This window comes from Pinus tabuliformis, chromosome 8, assembly GCF_031772625.1.
Source record: "Pinus tabuliformis cultivar Carrire ecotype Pingquan chromosome 8, CPIR1, whole genome shotgun sequence".
Classification (NCBI taxonomy): Eukaryota; Viridiplantae; Streptophyta; class Pinopsida; order Pinales; family Pinaceae; genus Pinus; species Pinus tabuliformis.
The window spans coordinates 1504262190-1504278808 of NC_142294.1; the positions used below are offsets into that span (position 1 = coordinate 1504262190).

General features: G+C 35.2%; 1 pseudogene; it reads left to right on the top strand.

Moving 5' to 3' along the window:
* The first annotated feature begins 4047 nt into the window (after positions 1 to 4047).
* Positions 4048 to 16619, top strand: part of LOC149241554 (pathogenesis-related protein PR-1 pseudogene) — a 68996-nt pseudogene continuing 56424 nt past the window's right edge.

Here is a 16619-nt window from a genome sequence, read left to right on the forward strand (position 1 = left end):
TTTCCCTACAAATTATTCAAAAGCCACAATCGATTAACGACCCTTTAGGTAATTCTCTAATGTAAATCCTTTCTATCCAAAGGTTTGTTTTTCATTTATTTTGTTTTTTTATATGAATATGCATTCAATGCAAATAATATCTTTTCTTTCTATTGTGTCACGTATGTTCTCATAACCTAATTCATGGTTTCTCAAGGATACACTAAATATTCTTCTTTAGGTATGAATACCCGTTCATATCACTTCCTCTATTTGAATTATATATAAATAGTGGAGGATAACATCACTGAAGGGTTGCCACGATCGCTTCATACATCACTTATCTTATAAGTTATTTATTTTCATACACTGTACTTAGTAATGATATTATCTTTTCAAGGGTTCTACAATATTAAATTGGTACCCTTTACTGTAAAAATAGTACTCAAATTAACTCTAGAGTATGCTATGAAACTCATTTTAGAGTATTAAGACATTCTGAATTAATTTGTCGATAGAAAATATTTCCAGACCCTTTTTGTATATATGGTTTGATTTTTCTTTCAAATGAACTCTAAAATACATTTTCCCCTTGTAAATCATTTTGGTTCCATTGTTATTTTCGAAACATATTTCATCTCAGATTTTCATGTTGAGTTCTATTCATCGATATATTTATATTTGTTATTGGAAATTATTTGTGTTTCATAATGTCTTGGATTCCTTTACTAATTCTTTCTTTTGAATCTTCAGCATAACGCATCCTCTAAATATTCCTTTGTAACTTATGCAAAGTAGTTGTGGAATATCTTCCTTTGTAACCCAGATAGGTAGATAGTTGTAGAATATTTGTCCCTATAACTTATAGAAGGTAGTGGTGGAATATGGAGGTAAACGATTTTGTAATTCTCCATATAAACTCAAAAAATTACTAAGCTTACATGGTTTTTCGAGTAAGAGCATATGATAATTCCCAGTAAGATAAATAATTTTCACATTTATACTTTTTTTTATTCCTATTACAACCATACTAATACTTTTCCTATGCAAAAATATCAAGACATTGTTATAAAGAAGGAATTCATTCTTATTTTTCCATTATTTATCATAACAAAGAGAACCTATTCTACATTTCATTTTCCATAAATAAATATATATGCTTATATTTATTTTACTATCAAAACCACACACATCCATGGTTTATTTATTTTTAACAACTTCATGCAATCATAAAAATACTTAGTGTTTGTATTAATATTTATTTGTTTCTAATACAACACCTATATTCCTCATTTTCCATAAAACAATATATGTGCTTATATTTATTTTACTATCAAAACCACACACATCCATGGTTTATTTATTTTTAACAACCACATGCAATCGTAAAAATACTTAGTGTTTGTATTAATATTCATTTGTTTCTAATACAACACCTATATTCCAAATTGTAGTTACTAGAATCTTATTCTCAAAACGACCATTCTAATAAAAAGCCAACTACAATAATTTTTTTGTTTATCTATATTATTGGGAATATAATAGGAACAAGCATGTTCCTCCCAACTAGTAAGTTGCGGCCATAACAACTCCCCTTGAGCCTCAAGCTTCTCTAATGTCTTAAATGTTTTGACTTAGTGGTATTTAATTATTTCTTTCACAAATATATTTTTAATACCATCATATTTTTAAGGTATACCTCATTTTTTCACTACCTATGATTTTTTTAAATATGAAAATATTTCATTTTTCCTTCCTTAGCATATATTTTTCTCTAGCCATGCTTACCCTTATCTTCCCACGTAGTGTAACATCCTTCTCTAATCATATTATCTCTTGGTGGCCATTATTCTCCCTGGAATCTTGTGGAATTTTTGAAGGTTAGAACTATGACAACTGTCACTTTCTTCATTTTTGTCCACTACTTGGGAATCAACCACTTTAATAGTTTCCATATAGCAAAGAAACCTAAAATACTCATGTTGTTTCACATTATATTTGTAGGGGAAGATTTGGAAGCCTCGACCAAAATTGAGCATAAGAAATTGAAGCTATAAGAGGATCGAAGGGGAACCATGGCTACATAAAAAGCCCCGTGGTACCCTAAAACTAGGAGCCATTATTGGAAATATCATTAATGTCTTCTAAATCCTCGAAAATCACCACAAACAACCACGAGCCGAAGGATAGATATTAAGTTCATTAGAGAGAAGGGGTTTCTCATTCCTTGTGATCCACTGATCAGTGTAAACTAAGAAAGGTCAGAGGCCATTGAATCTACAAACTAATTTTTTTTTCGAAAATCACAATGTATTACTAATAGCTTGACCCCCATCAGAATTGTGGTCGTAGAGGCTTCATGTACCACATCAATGGGAGGAAGAGAACTAGATCCGGAGTTTACCACATCTCTAAAAGAGATAATACCTTTACAAAAAGCAAAGAGTGATTTGAGATTTTGTGCTTCCATGAGAGCTAAAGGAGAGGACAAGGATAGAGAAAGAAATCCAAGAACAACATCAGAAGTAAATGGAAGAATTGATCTTGCAGAAAGAAGGGGTGCCACCAATGAAGAGGGAGGTTGACCTGAGAGGGGGAAAGAATGAAAGCAACCAACTAGGGTTGAACCCTAGTTTTCGTTGTGGAGAAAGACCATAGATATTTATCCATCCTTGCCCCACTTTAATTTTATATAATATAATGAATCAAAATTATCTCCACAAACACACACATATAATTTTAATTTGACATTTGATGTGCTAAGCTTATAAATGAGGTTAATTTATTGATGACTTGTTTTCTTTTTAATTCTTATTGATTGTATCGAGAAGCCTTCTAGACTTATATTTAATACTTTCATGTTAGTTAGATTTCTCTACGAAAATTTAGTATTATCGTAAATTTTATAGTTTTGTTGTAATATGTATATTTTAGCTTAAATAAAATATAATAAAAAAAATTATTTCCCCCTTCCCCACATATACGGAGACATATATAATTATAATTATAATTTTACATTTCAGGTATAATGACAAGAATTTTTATTTGCCAAACCAACATTGAATGGAACAATTATCTATATATTAGTGGAATGTTATCATGACAATTGTGTGACGCTAAGTGAAGCTTGGATGCTCCATAGGATAGTTTAATTCCCCAAAAGATGACTCTCATCCTCAACCAATTCCAATAAAATTTGAGCTTGGATGCTCCATAAGATAGCTTAATTCCCCAAAAATTAATTCAGATCCTCAACTCATCCCAATGAGATTTCAACTTATGACCCGATGAAGAGTCCTCATCAACCTACATCTCATGCTTATATGGAAATGTATATTGTTGTAAAAACACATCATAATTTTATAAATGTGATTGTACATTTTGGAATAAAAATATTTAGAATAGAGAGAAATATAGTATACTGAGGTTCTCTATAAGTCCACGACGGAAGATATTTTATTTCAAAACTTGTACATATTACTATATTCTTTCGTAACTACCATTCTTAGAAAAACATGCAAATTTAAGTAATTACTTTTCGTTTTGGGAAGTTAGTGTAGCTTTCGGATCAGAAGTATAAGAAGGAATCTAAATTATTTTGATATATTAAATTATTTTTATACTTGTGTAAGGTTGTTTGGAAGATACTTTATTCTCAATAGACGCCGAGCGATTTCGTGATTGACTTCTATTCTGATTTATATGTGGACGGTAGCCTCAACGTCGAATCAAAGGCCGGTGGGACAAACAAACCTCGTCGTGTAAGGACGTAGTGCACGTTGGGTTTGAGCTATTGGTTTTCGATTTGTACTTCCTGATTTAATTATCTACTGAGTAGGTTCAATACAGAGTACCTACAAGGCTACAAAGATTCAGGAATCGTTTCGACGGTTATCCACGTTCGAACATGGATGGAAGTTTTCTGGGTTCGCTCAGTTGTCGGACACCACCAACATTCTAGATCTCCAAGGATTCTAATAGTATTATAACTGTACCTGCATACCTTGAACATTTCAGTGCATTTCATTCGAATTGGGACAGCAGATTGACTGAACGATGCACATAACGATGAGAAGAGTCTCTTTAAATATTGTCATCTGCATGAGTCTACTTTACTTGCTGCTGCTTCCTTTTGTTGTGGATGCATCATGGCCGCCGGCAGAACCGCACCCTCCACCACCACGCAAGGTTTTCAGTTTCAACAAAACAACGGCATACGAAAGCAGTTTAGCCCAACAGTTTTTGGTTCCTCAGAACCAGACCAGGGCTCAGCTCGGAGAGGCACCACTGGTATGGGATGAGAATGTTGCTGGTTATGCACAGTGGTGGGCAGAGCAGAGGCGCGGTGACTGTGAACTGAGGCATTCGTATGGTCCGTACGGGGAGAACATATTCTGGGGAAGTGGAAAGAATTGGCAGCCCTACGATGCAGTTTTTGCCTGGGTGAGCGAGAAAAAGTATTGCGACTATACAACTAATTCGTGCATCGGAGATGAGATGTGTGGCCACTACACACAGATAGTGTGGAAGAACTCCAGAAGCCTGGGCTGTGCAAGGGTTGTTTGCTACAACGGTCAGATTTTCATGACGTGCAATTACTTTCCACCGGGAAACTACATTGGAGAGTGTAGAATCAATTTTTCATTCTTTTCTCAATTCTTGCTAGCTTCCTTCCTTCTTTTGCAAGGTTGTTTATTGTTTTGCAGATCTAGATATGTGTATCTCATAAATCTTACATGGTATCAGAGCACAGGGATTTGTAATCAGTGCACAATCAATTTTATTTGCAGGTTCAGAAGATTGAAGCAACAACAAAGAATGAAGTCTAAATTGGAGTTTCCACAATCGGCAATTCTCACTCCATATAATTATTTCGAATGGAAGCCAAAGATTCAACTTCATCTCAGAAGTAGAGGCTTATTTCGAATAACCATGGAAACGGAAGTTGAACCAACATCGGCAATGGAAAAAACAAGATATTTCAATCGCATGGACGAGGCCTTCGGCATCCTATGTTTATCTATTTCTCCGGAACTGCTATTTCATGTTGAGTCATGTTCAACTCCAAATGAAGTATGGAAAATTTTGGAAGGATTGTTTGGAAAACAGGATGAAATGCAAGGTCACATTCTCGAAAATGAGTTAAACTCATTAGATAAGAGAAACTTTGAGAACATTCAAGATTTTTTCACAAGGTATAAAGCCTTGTTGGTTCAGCTGAAAGGATGTGGGATCAACAAATCCAAGCAAGAAAATCAGTTGATTCTTTCCATTTTATCAAAACTTGGTCCAGAGTATGCAGTATTCGTCTCTACATTCCACACAGTTAGATCTGCAACTGGTGCAGCTTGGAAGATGCCCTCACTGGATTCTTTTATTCAGTCTTTGATGCATGAGCAAGATAAGCTCATCAAAATGGGCACACTTAAAAATTCCAAAGCGCATGCACTTACTGTGCATGCAAAAGGAAAGGCAAATTCCAAAGACCATCAGAAAGGAAAAGGGAAGAAGGATCCTGATCCAAGAAAGGGAGGACATCCCAAACCCCCTGATGGATCATCTGGCTCAAAGGAAAGGAAAGGAAAGGAACGAAAGGGCAATCAATGTGCAATTATTGCCAACGTGGTTTTCATCCTGAATCTGCATGCATGAAGAAGACTATAGATCTTATGCCGCAGACACTCCAGCAACACAATCTTGGAGAGCACATTCCTGAGAATGCTAAGAAGAAGTCTGGAGAAAAAGCACCAGATCCAAGAGCTAACGGGCATGCTTTGATTGTCATTCTGCACCACAAGAATGGATCATCGATTCAGGAGCTTCACATCATATGGCTTCTTCAAAGGAATCCTTTTCTTCTCTACAAGCATACTCAGGTCCTCCCATTCTCATGGGGGATAATTCTGCAATTGCAGCAACTGGACAAGGAAGAGTGCAATTCGAAGATGGAAGTTTTGAAAATGTCTTGCATATTCCAAGGCTTTCTGTGAATCTTCTCTCAGTGTATCAGATGACACACACAGGCAGCGGAAGGAAAGTGGAATTTACCCCATATTCCATGAGCATTTATGACATGCAAACCAATTTGAAGATTGCATCTGGCAAGGTAAATGATCAATCTCGTCTGTATACATTTTGATTTTGTTCCTCAATCAAATTCTATTTTGCTACTTACGCATGCAAATGAAGAAAGTAGGATTTGGCACGAGAGATTTGGGCACTTGAATTTAAGATATATGCAACAACTTAGTAAGCAAGGGATGGTCAAAGGATTGCCAACCATTGAATTTTCAGATGGTGTTTGTAATGGATGTGCTCTTGGAAAGCATCCACAAGAAAAATTCGAGAAGGGGCATGCATGGAGAGCCTCTTCACCTTTGGAACTTGTACACAGGGATCTCATGGGTCCATTTCTGGTGCTTTCAATGAGCAAAGCAAGATATGTGTTGTCATTTATAGATGATTACACGAGATTCATTTGGGTTTACTTCTTGAAACTCAAGTCTGAAGTTTTTCAACATCTAAAGATTTTCAAAGCGCATGCAGAAAATCAGTCTGGAAAACGCATCAAAATACTCCGCACAGATAATGGGACAGAATATGTCAACAAAGATATCAAGAATCTTTATGATGAAGCAAGCATACAGTTGCAGCATACAGTTCCTTACACTCCACAGCAAAATGGCGTGGCTGAAAGGAAAAATAGATCTTTGAAAGAGATGGCTAATTGCATGTTGCATGCAAGATCTCTTCCATCGAAATTGTGGGCCGAAGCTATTAATTGTGCCTCATACATCCAGAACAGATCTCCTCATAAATCTGTTACTGGAAAAACACCTTTTCAGGCTTGGACTGGCATGCAACCTGAAGTTAGTCATTTCTGCATTTTGGGATCTCGAGCATGGGCCCGCATTCTTCCATAGAAGAGAAAGGCTTTGGAGCCTCAAAGCAAAGCATGCATGTTTGTTGGATATTCTGATGAATTCAAAGGGTACAGATTGCTTGATATCCACACTGAAGAGCCCTTTATGGAAAGGAGTGTAAAGTTTGACGAAGATATTTTGCATGCACCAGTAGATGAACTTGTTACCAAATTTTCATCACCACTCATTGATGAGTATGCTGATGAAACTTCAGACCAACATTCTGATGAAGATGAGTCTTTTCCTGTGACCCCTGTTAGACCACCAGTTGTTGAACATCAAGATCATACTTCTGCATGTAGTTCGGAAGATTCTCGACCACCTTCAACATAAAAATGGCACAGCATGAGTGATATCCTTGATGATCCTTCCTCTATCCCTCTGTTTGAGGAAGATCTGCAAGCACTCTTAGCTATGGAGACATCCATGCCCATGCATGCTTATATGATGCATGGATCTGATCCACAAACTTTTGCAGAAGCAAATGGGCATCCTGAATGGGAAGCCGCCATGGATGAGGAATATAACTCTCTCATTGAAAACCAGACTTGGGATTTGGTTCCGCTACCTTCCAATCGTAAACTTGTGAGGTGCAAGTGGGTTTACTGGACCAAGAAAGCATCAAATGGCCAAGTTAGTCAATATAAGGCACGATTGGTAGCAAAAGGTTTTCAGCAAGTACATGGTGTTGACTATGATGAGACTTTTGCTCCAGTGGCAAAAATGGATTCCATTCAGCTAGCTCTCTCCATTGCAGCAGCAAGAGGATGGGAGGTGCATCATATGGATGTGAAGAATGCCTTTCTTCATGGTGACCTCGAGGAGGAAATCTACATGGAGCAGCCACCGGGATACATGCAGAATTCATCTCTGGTATGCAAACTAAAGAAGTCTCTCTATGGCCTCAAGCAGGCACCTAGAGCATGGTATGCAAAGATGGATTCTTATTTGTTATCTCAAAATTTTGTACGCTGCAAATCTGATTCCAATGTTTATTTTCTGAAGAAAATTGACTCCTTGTTGATCATAGTACTCTACGTAGATGATCTTTTGATAACGGGTAGTTCAACTTCTGTCATTACTAACATCAAAACTGCATTGCATAAGCGGTTTTCTATGATAGACATGGGCTTGCTAAATTTCTTCCTTGGACTAGAGATCCATCAGCATGATTCTGGCATTACCATTTCTCAACCAAAATATGCCAGAGATCTTTTGGCACGATTTCACATGAGTGACTGTAAGCCAGCAGCCACACCTTTCTTATCAGGGATAAAGCTTGAGAATGGCAAAGACACACCATTGGTTGATTGAACATTGTATCGCGAGCTTGTGGGAAGTCTTCTTTATCTCACTCACTCCCGTCCTGATCTCTCCTATGCTGTCGGAGCAGTTTCCAGATACATGCAGGAGCCACATGAGTTACACTGGAATGCTGCAAAGCACATCCTTCGATATGTCCAGGGGACAATCACCTATGGGATTCATTATGCAGCCAATTGCTCTTTGAATCTCATCGGGTTCACAGATTCAGACTGGGCTGGCGACACCATTGATTGCAAGTCTACTTCCGGTTATGTACTTAGTTTGGGATCGGCCCAATTTGTTGGTCAAGTAAGAAGCAGGTTGCCATTGCTTTATCATCAGCAGAGGTCGAGTATAGAGGAGCAGTCAATGCCACTATTCAGGCAATTTGGCTACAACATTTCCTATTTGAGCTTGGGATTAGTGTCCATCATCCAACTGTCATCTGGTGCGATAATCAAAGTACGCTAAAGTTTTGCAGAGATCCAGTGCAGCGGCAGCATACCAAACACATCGAGATCCACATGCACTTCATTAGAGAACTCATTCACGATGGGATCATCGATCTTCAGTACTGTCCTAGTTCCGAGCAGATTGCTGACATCTTCACCAAGACTTTCACTGAGCAGAAGTTTCGATTCCTGCGAGATCGTCTCGGGGTGAAGGACACGACTGCCTAGCAGTTGTCTTTTCTCTACTTTTGCATTATATTTTGAGGGGGGGTTTTCTTCCCACTGGATTTTCCCTCTTTCCTCCTTTTTATGCATTGCATATGGGTACCTAAAATGGCCGTGCTGCCGGGACTCATTCATTTTGCATCACACTCACCTAAGTTATGCTTAAGGGGGGGTGTTGGTGTACATGCACTTAGACTAGCTGTGACGGTGTACATGCACCTAGATTAGCTCCAGTTAACTTATTGCTTGCATGTGGCACATGTACACATTAACATAAGATAAATCACACCTAGCTTTAGTTAGATTTAGTTATTTCATGTACAACTAAGCTTAACTTAGTTGCTTTTATGTATTTATTCTAAAACTAATATTGTAGAATCAATTTTTCATTCTTTTCTCAATTCTTGCTCGCTTCCTTCCTTCTCTTGCAAGCTTGTTTATTGTTTTGCAGATCTAGATCTGTGTATCTCAAAAATCTTACAGAGAGAAACCTTATTAGATCTGTCTGGGCGTCATACTCATTCTGAGTAATAATTTAGGGAGCCATAGTAGTCTGTGTAACCTTGACGTAGTTCTGTGCGAAGGTACCAATAATTAGCGACAGGCCAATAAGTCTACCATCAGATCATAAGCGGCCTGAAGGAAAGGAGACAATCTGAATTTCTTGAAATCTACGTATTAGAAATTTTGCAACGTGTGTGCATTTTTGGATATTTCCACCATTTGTATTGATGAATAATCTGAATAATTTTTTTTTGATGTGTCAATGAGTTTTGGGAATTTCGGTTTTTCTTAAGCATACATTTCAATTAAGTTTTGTCAAATGAATTGGAGAGTTCTTGTCACAGCCCTAAGGAGACTTGGATCGCTCACGCACGGTGAATCCACGGTTTTTGTCTCTTTTTTGTTTCGCGTGTTTGTTTAAGACGACCCTACTTAAACATCGACTATGCCTTTGCTTTCTTTAGTCAACTGTGTGCTGACTCGCTGAGTACAAGTTCATATGCAATTTTTGTATTTTCAATGGAAATATTAAATAATTTTATATTTTTTATAATATTTTTTTATTATCATTATATAAATAATATAATAATGATGCTTTTAAGGAATTTTGATTTTCAAATAAATGCTCTGACATTATTTGATTTAAGAGAATATTCCTGGTTCAATACATCATCCAAGGGATGATATATGAAAAGCATTCAAACCTTTTGAGTTTCAAATCAGAGAATAATATATTTAATTTAAAATATCAACTATATTACCACCTGTCATATTGGAATCAAATGGTTTGCTTTGGTTGATAGCGTGTCACCGCAATCACGTGATTCACACAATCCATATCACTTGTTTACTAGATATTTAGAAAAGAGACCATGAAAGAATCATTGAAAAGAATCGTGAAGTTTAACACATGGCTTTAATCAACCTCCACCCCACGTAAGACTCAGCGAGCATGCTTACCAGAGAAAGAACAATATATGGGAGCCCCAGTTTGGGTTTGCATATTCTTTCTACCACAAGATTTCTAGTTGGTCAAGATCTCATAAATCACTAAAAGGAGGAGACATGTAGGATATGCCCGGATATGCATTCACATGAACCTCTCGCAGCCACTCGTAAAATCAATAGATCTGGAGTATCACGATTCAATCTAAAGACATCCGTTAGATTACGAGCATGTGTCTTTCAAATAAAGACGATGCCATGAATGTGGCTACTTATTCGAAAACTCTTTCTTAGGATAGCGAAGGAACAAGAAAAAAGAAAAAAGAAAAAAAAAAGACGAAGATAGTTTCGAGAAGGTAGGAGAAAGGAAAGGAAAGTGATCTAAACCTCAGTCGAACCTTTTGGTTGTAAAAAAATCAAACTAGAAATCAAATAAATTGTATATTAAACCAGTTTAGATCTATTTAAATCCGGATTTATCATGCGTCCAGAGGGATCAAATTGCAAGCCTTCTTTTTGGAGTGTGGAATTTGAGGAAAGGTTCACACCTCGAGGGATTTGATCCCTCTCGGTGCATGATAGACCCAGAGTTAGATGGATCTAGGCTGGTTCAGTTGTGGGTAACAATAACACATTTTTAGATTATCATTAGTATGTATATGTTTGAGGTAAAATTCATACTTTGAAATTTACATTATGTTTTCTTTGCTTGACATGATTGTATCATTCTCATCTTTAATTTTGTTTTTGTTGTTTACCTTGAAAGGTTTGTACATCTATGTTTGGATGCTTTGAGTGGTTTGTGTGTTTATGTGTTTGGATTTGGACGGAAATGTTTGTGAATGTTACAATTGTTGTGTTATATTTCTATATGTGTCTGTAATTGTCTATCAGTAATTAATTGGTGATGAAGAAATGAGACAATTTTGTCAATAGTTTGCAACATTGATACTGCACATATATTTCATTTAATTTTAGGTATCACAACTTTTGATAATTAATAATTCTTAATAGTTTCCCTCCATGTATTACTAAATATATTATGAAGAGTAGTTTTAATAATTTATTGCATCAATATCACACTTGAAATCATTTGTTTCATTGCTAATGTTGGAAATAATTTACTTCCTTCAAAATATTTTGACGGTTTTCTTTTATCTATAGTTTGTTTTGCAAAATTCAAGAAATAATGTAATTTTGATTTTTTTAATGAGTGGTCAGACTTACAAAATATTTAAATTATTTGTTAGCATTTCCATCTTTTCATATGGTAAACCATTCAATTCTTTAGCTCGAACTATTGTAATAACCATCATACATTGTCTCTCTTGCTCTCCAATATTAATAAGCTGAATTACTATAACACAAAAATCAATGCAAATTGTCAATCGTTTTTTTGTGTTTACATTGAAACCAATGCAGATTGCTAATACAATCACTTTAAGTTAATGTACAACAAATCATAAATAATCATCTAGACTCCAATCAATGCATCTCATGTAGACAATAAAATAATATTAGAAAAAAATCTACATTGAAATCAATGAATCTAATGCAAGCAATCAAATAGGATTAGAAATCAAAATCTACATTTCACAATGCATCTAGTGCAAACAATCAAATACGATTAGAAAACAACATCTACACTAAAACCAATACATCTAGTGAAAGCGGTCAAATATGATTAGAAATCATCATCTACACTAAAATCAATGCATCTAGTGCAAGCAATCAATTAGGATTAGAAATCACAATCCACACTGAAATCAATGCATCTTGTGGAAGCAATCAAATAGAATTAGAAATCACCATCTACATCGAAATTAATGCATATAGTGCAAGCAATCAAATAGAATTAGTAATCAACATCTGCACTGAAATCAATGTATTTAGTGAAAGAAATCAAATAGAATTAGAAAACATCTACAATGAAATCAATGCATCTAGTGCAAGAAATCAAATAGGATTAGAAATCAACATCTACACCGAAATCAATGCAACTAGTGCAAGTAATCAAATATTATGAGAAATAAGCATACACTGAAATTAATGGATCTAGTCCAAGCAATAAAATAGGATTAGAAATCACCATCTACCATGAATTCAATGTGTTTAGTGCAATAAATATGCTTCCCTCTCTCCCCCCTCCATCTATATCTCGCTCCAAATCTCCTTCTTTTTCTCCCTATCTCACCCCCATAGACACACACACTCTCTCTCTCTCCATATCTTGCTTTTCACCCCCTCTCTCTCCCTCAGCTTTTCTCTTTGTATGTATTTTTTCTTCCCTCCCTCTCTCCCCATTCAAATCCATCTCTTTTTTCTCCCTCTCTCTTCTCTCATCTCTCTCTGTCTCTCTGTCTCTCTCTCACTCTCTCTCTCACGCTTTCTCTCATTATCTCCCTCCCTCAATCCTTATCTCTCTCCCCCTCTCTCCCCCATCCATCTTTCTGTCTCCCTCTTTCTCTCTTGCCCTTCTCTCCCTCTCTCACTCCTCTGCTTCTCTCTCTCTTCATTCCTCCTCTCACATGTCCTTTAGTTTATCTCCTTCAATGTAAGAAATCAAATAGGATTAGAAATAACCATTTACACTGAAATTAATGCATCCAGTGCAAGAATTATTCTTCCCTCTCTCACCCCTCCATCTATATCTATATCTCCCTCCATCTCTCCTTCCTTGTCGCTCTAACTCACCTACCCCCTCCCCAAAAATACATGTTTTCTTCCTACATATATATCTATCTCTCCCTCTCCCTATCTCTCTCTTCTTGCCTCTCTCCTCATGTCTCGCAAGTCTTCTCTCATCCTTCCTCTCTCTCCCTTTATCTCCCTTTCTCTCATTCCCTCTATCTCTCCACCTCTATCACTTTGCCTTTGTTCTTCCCTCCCATATATATCTAGATTTAATATATATCATGACATATTAATACATATTATAATATAACAAATTTAATATTGTGTTAACCCTAATTTATTAAATTTATAATATTAATATTTTAATATATTAATATTAATATTAGATTTAATGATATTTTTTATATAGCATGATAAAAAAAAAAATTCAAATATTATAACTTTGATTTGGAAATATTTATGTCTTTATGGATTTAATATATCCATAGGATATGGTTTACCTTGATTCATTTTACAAATATTTAATTAAAAGAAATATTAAAAAATTTAGGAGCAAGGTTTTCGATTCTTTGTGTTGAAATAACCTTTTTATTTTATTTTATGAAATGATATTGACTTTAGTAAATAGTAAAGATGTTTAAAAATTTACCAAATTTGGAATTTTAATGTGTTAAATTTTTGTTGTAGGTAAATTTATGATCCATTAAAATTCAATGTATATGAAAAAATATTACAATACAATTATCTTATGTGTTTAATAGTTATTTTATCATATACGTTGAATTTGAATAACTATATAAAAATATAAATAAATTGTTTTTATTTTTAGACTTTTATTTTTTTATTTTGGCCGACATGAGAAAAATTTCAAATTTGATGATAAACAGACATGCTTACACATCATACTGGGTTGTAGAATGTGCCTCTCAGTGAAATGATTATCTCAATCAAAGATGTACAATGTGTACATATTAATGCATACAACAAATAGTTAAATGAGTTCTCGGGTCTTCTTGGACTCCAATAACTACTCAAACTAACCGAAGATAGTTGTCTAACATTCCCCCCTTAATCTGAAGGGATGTAACAAAGTCCAAGAATGAGAGTTCAAAACTCAAAAAATGCATCTCAACCAAGAGTTGAATGTCTTTCGAGAAATGGTCTTTAAGAATGACCACAACCCAATATGGGAGAACTCAAGGTCTCAACCAACACCAAGTCTAGAACCTTCATAACAATTCTCAGAACAATTAAACAATGTGGTTTTAAGATGACCAAAAATTTTGGAATTATTTCAGCAGTTCCTCAACCAATTCCAAATATGGAAGTGCTCATTCACAAACAACTCAATCAACTCAACTCTAGCTCAAGCTCACTTGACATCTCGAACTTCAACATATAGCAAACTATCAACAATTCTCGCCTTGTCGGATATATGATGAGAAGTATTCTTCATTACTACAAGGCTAGTCATCACTCTCGAACATATTCTTCGGTATGACCTGTAAATCTTCTTGGTTGTTTTCATCCAATCCCAAGAAAAAATCCATCTGAAATTTAGCTTCTCTTTTATAGTAGTATTCTTTTTGGAACATCTATTTGTATGGTGACTACACTTTCCACAATGCTGACATGGGTGAAGATCAAAACATTGATCTTTCACATGTCTAACTCTTTAACATTGTTAGCATTGATCAACTTGTTCTGGAACAACACCATCCAAAAATCCAGCACTTTGGAATTGTATAGGTTTAAAAAGATATGAAATATGAAAATATACATCTAGAATATCCTTGTTATAACCCAAACAAGTTCTATGTTAATTGTGTTTAATTTCTTCCCATGGTCTCATAAAAGGTTTCATATAAGACTTTCTAAATGCATCCAAATTTTCCACTGAAATCACTTCATTTTTCTAATCATTCTCTGCTGATGATCAGGCTCAAACAAACTATTGTTCTGAAAAAGAACAAGTTCATAATTCATCTTTTGTAATTCATGTAGTTCATCTCGCTAAAACTCGAACTCTAGCTCCCAGAATTCAATTTTTCTTTTAGCATTTTGCAAACATGAATAGATGTCAAAGAGCATGTCCTTTCTGACTTGGACATAGTTGTGAATAGTAGATGACATTAAATTGTTTAATAACTGTAACAAATCATCGAGTTTGGCCATTTTCTCTAGCAATCAACTTTGAAAAGGGGGTGTCGGCTACCACTAAAAATGCATCCAATACAAACAATTTTACGTTGATTTAACTAGGTGTTGGGTACAACTGATCATGCACCCATCTACAAAATTGATGATACAATTTTAATTAAACTTTGAAACCATAAATTTAACTTCGAATCTTCAATTCAAACTTTGACTTTTCAACTTTAACAAATTTGGAGATAAAAAACACAAAAAATTCTTCTAAAATTATCTTTTCAAGGATTTGAACTTGTGACCTTCAATATACCAAATAAATATATAAAATTTTCCAACCATAATACCTTCTCATAACATGCTACGCCCCTTGATCCAGGCAAACAACCTTTCTAAATCAGATAAAATTATATCAATTTCCAATGATATCTAACAAAATTCTGTAATTGCCAACAATATCTAATGACCACTAAGATACTCACAGCATGCACCTATTTTGAACATTTAAGGTCTAAGATGTTATTTAGAACAAAAGAAAAAACATAACTACAATAGCACCAAGAGTTACGGTTTGCAGAGTTTCTCATGCACCATCGAAACATAGTACTTCAACACATTACCTGATATTCTATTACTGAAATTGAAGAAAAAAATGTGTTCTTCCAATTCCAATTTCTTCAAATCACATAAAGGCAAAAAAATAAATTAAATGCGCAGAGGAGGACCACATCTGGACATTTGTCTTAGAATTCTATAGAAACACCAAGTCCAAAAGAGAGTAGAGAGTGCTCACAATTCTTCTTCAACAATTTTCAATATATTACAATAGGGGCCTTATCAGCCAAATCCTTTAGCCGGCTCATAATCATTTCCATTGAATTCTCTACAACTCCAACTCCATGAAATTTTGTGAATTCATGTGTTTTCATTTGTTTTGGTCAAACGCTCGCGCCTTTCCTTTCTGACTTTCATTCAATGACATGTGGCTCCCTCCTAGCAACACAAAGTGGGAGCTAAACTTGAGGTACTCACCTAGAAAAGGTCGTCAAAGAAAACATATCCATCTAATTTTCATTAACAACAGTCTGAACAAGTAAGTGCCAAAATATGGTCAGTCTGATCTGCATCTATCTTCTCAAATAAAAAACAAACATTGTTACTACTGGTTGTTTCTACAGCCATCCATGCAAATTCCAACTTGGCGTCTCACCTTGAAACGCTTCAATCCTCAATATGAACTCATTATTAATGTCTTTGTTGAGAGCTGAGAGGGTTTTGTTGCTTATGGTGTAGAAAATTTGGAGGCCACTATCAAAATTTGTGAAATTTTTTCAATAAGTCTATGACTGTAACCTCAAGCATTCTAAATACTAGAACTTAAATCACACAAAATCTTGTCAATGTAGCATAATCAGTCTCAATTTTACAATAAATTTACCACAACATAACACTGTATGTCCCACTCAGTCATTTTTCACTTTCTGTATATTAAAACATATCATTT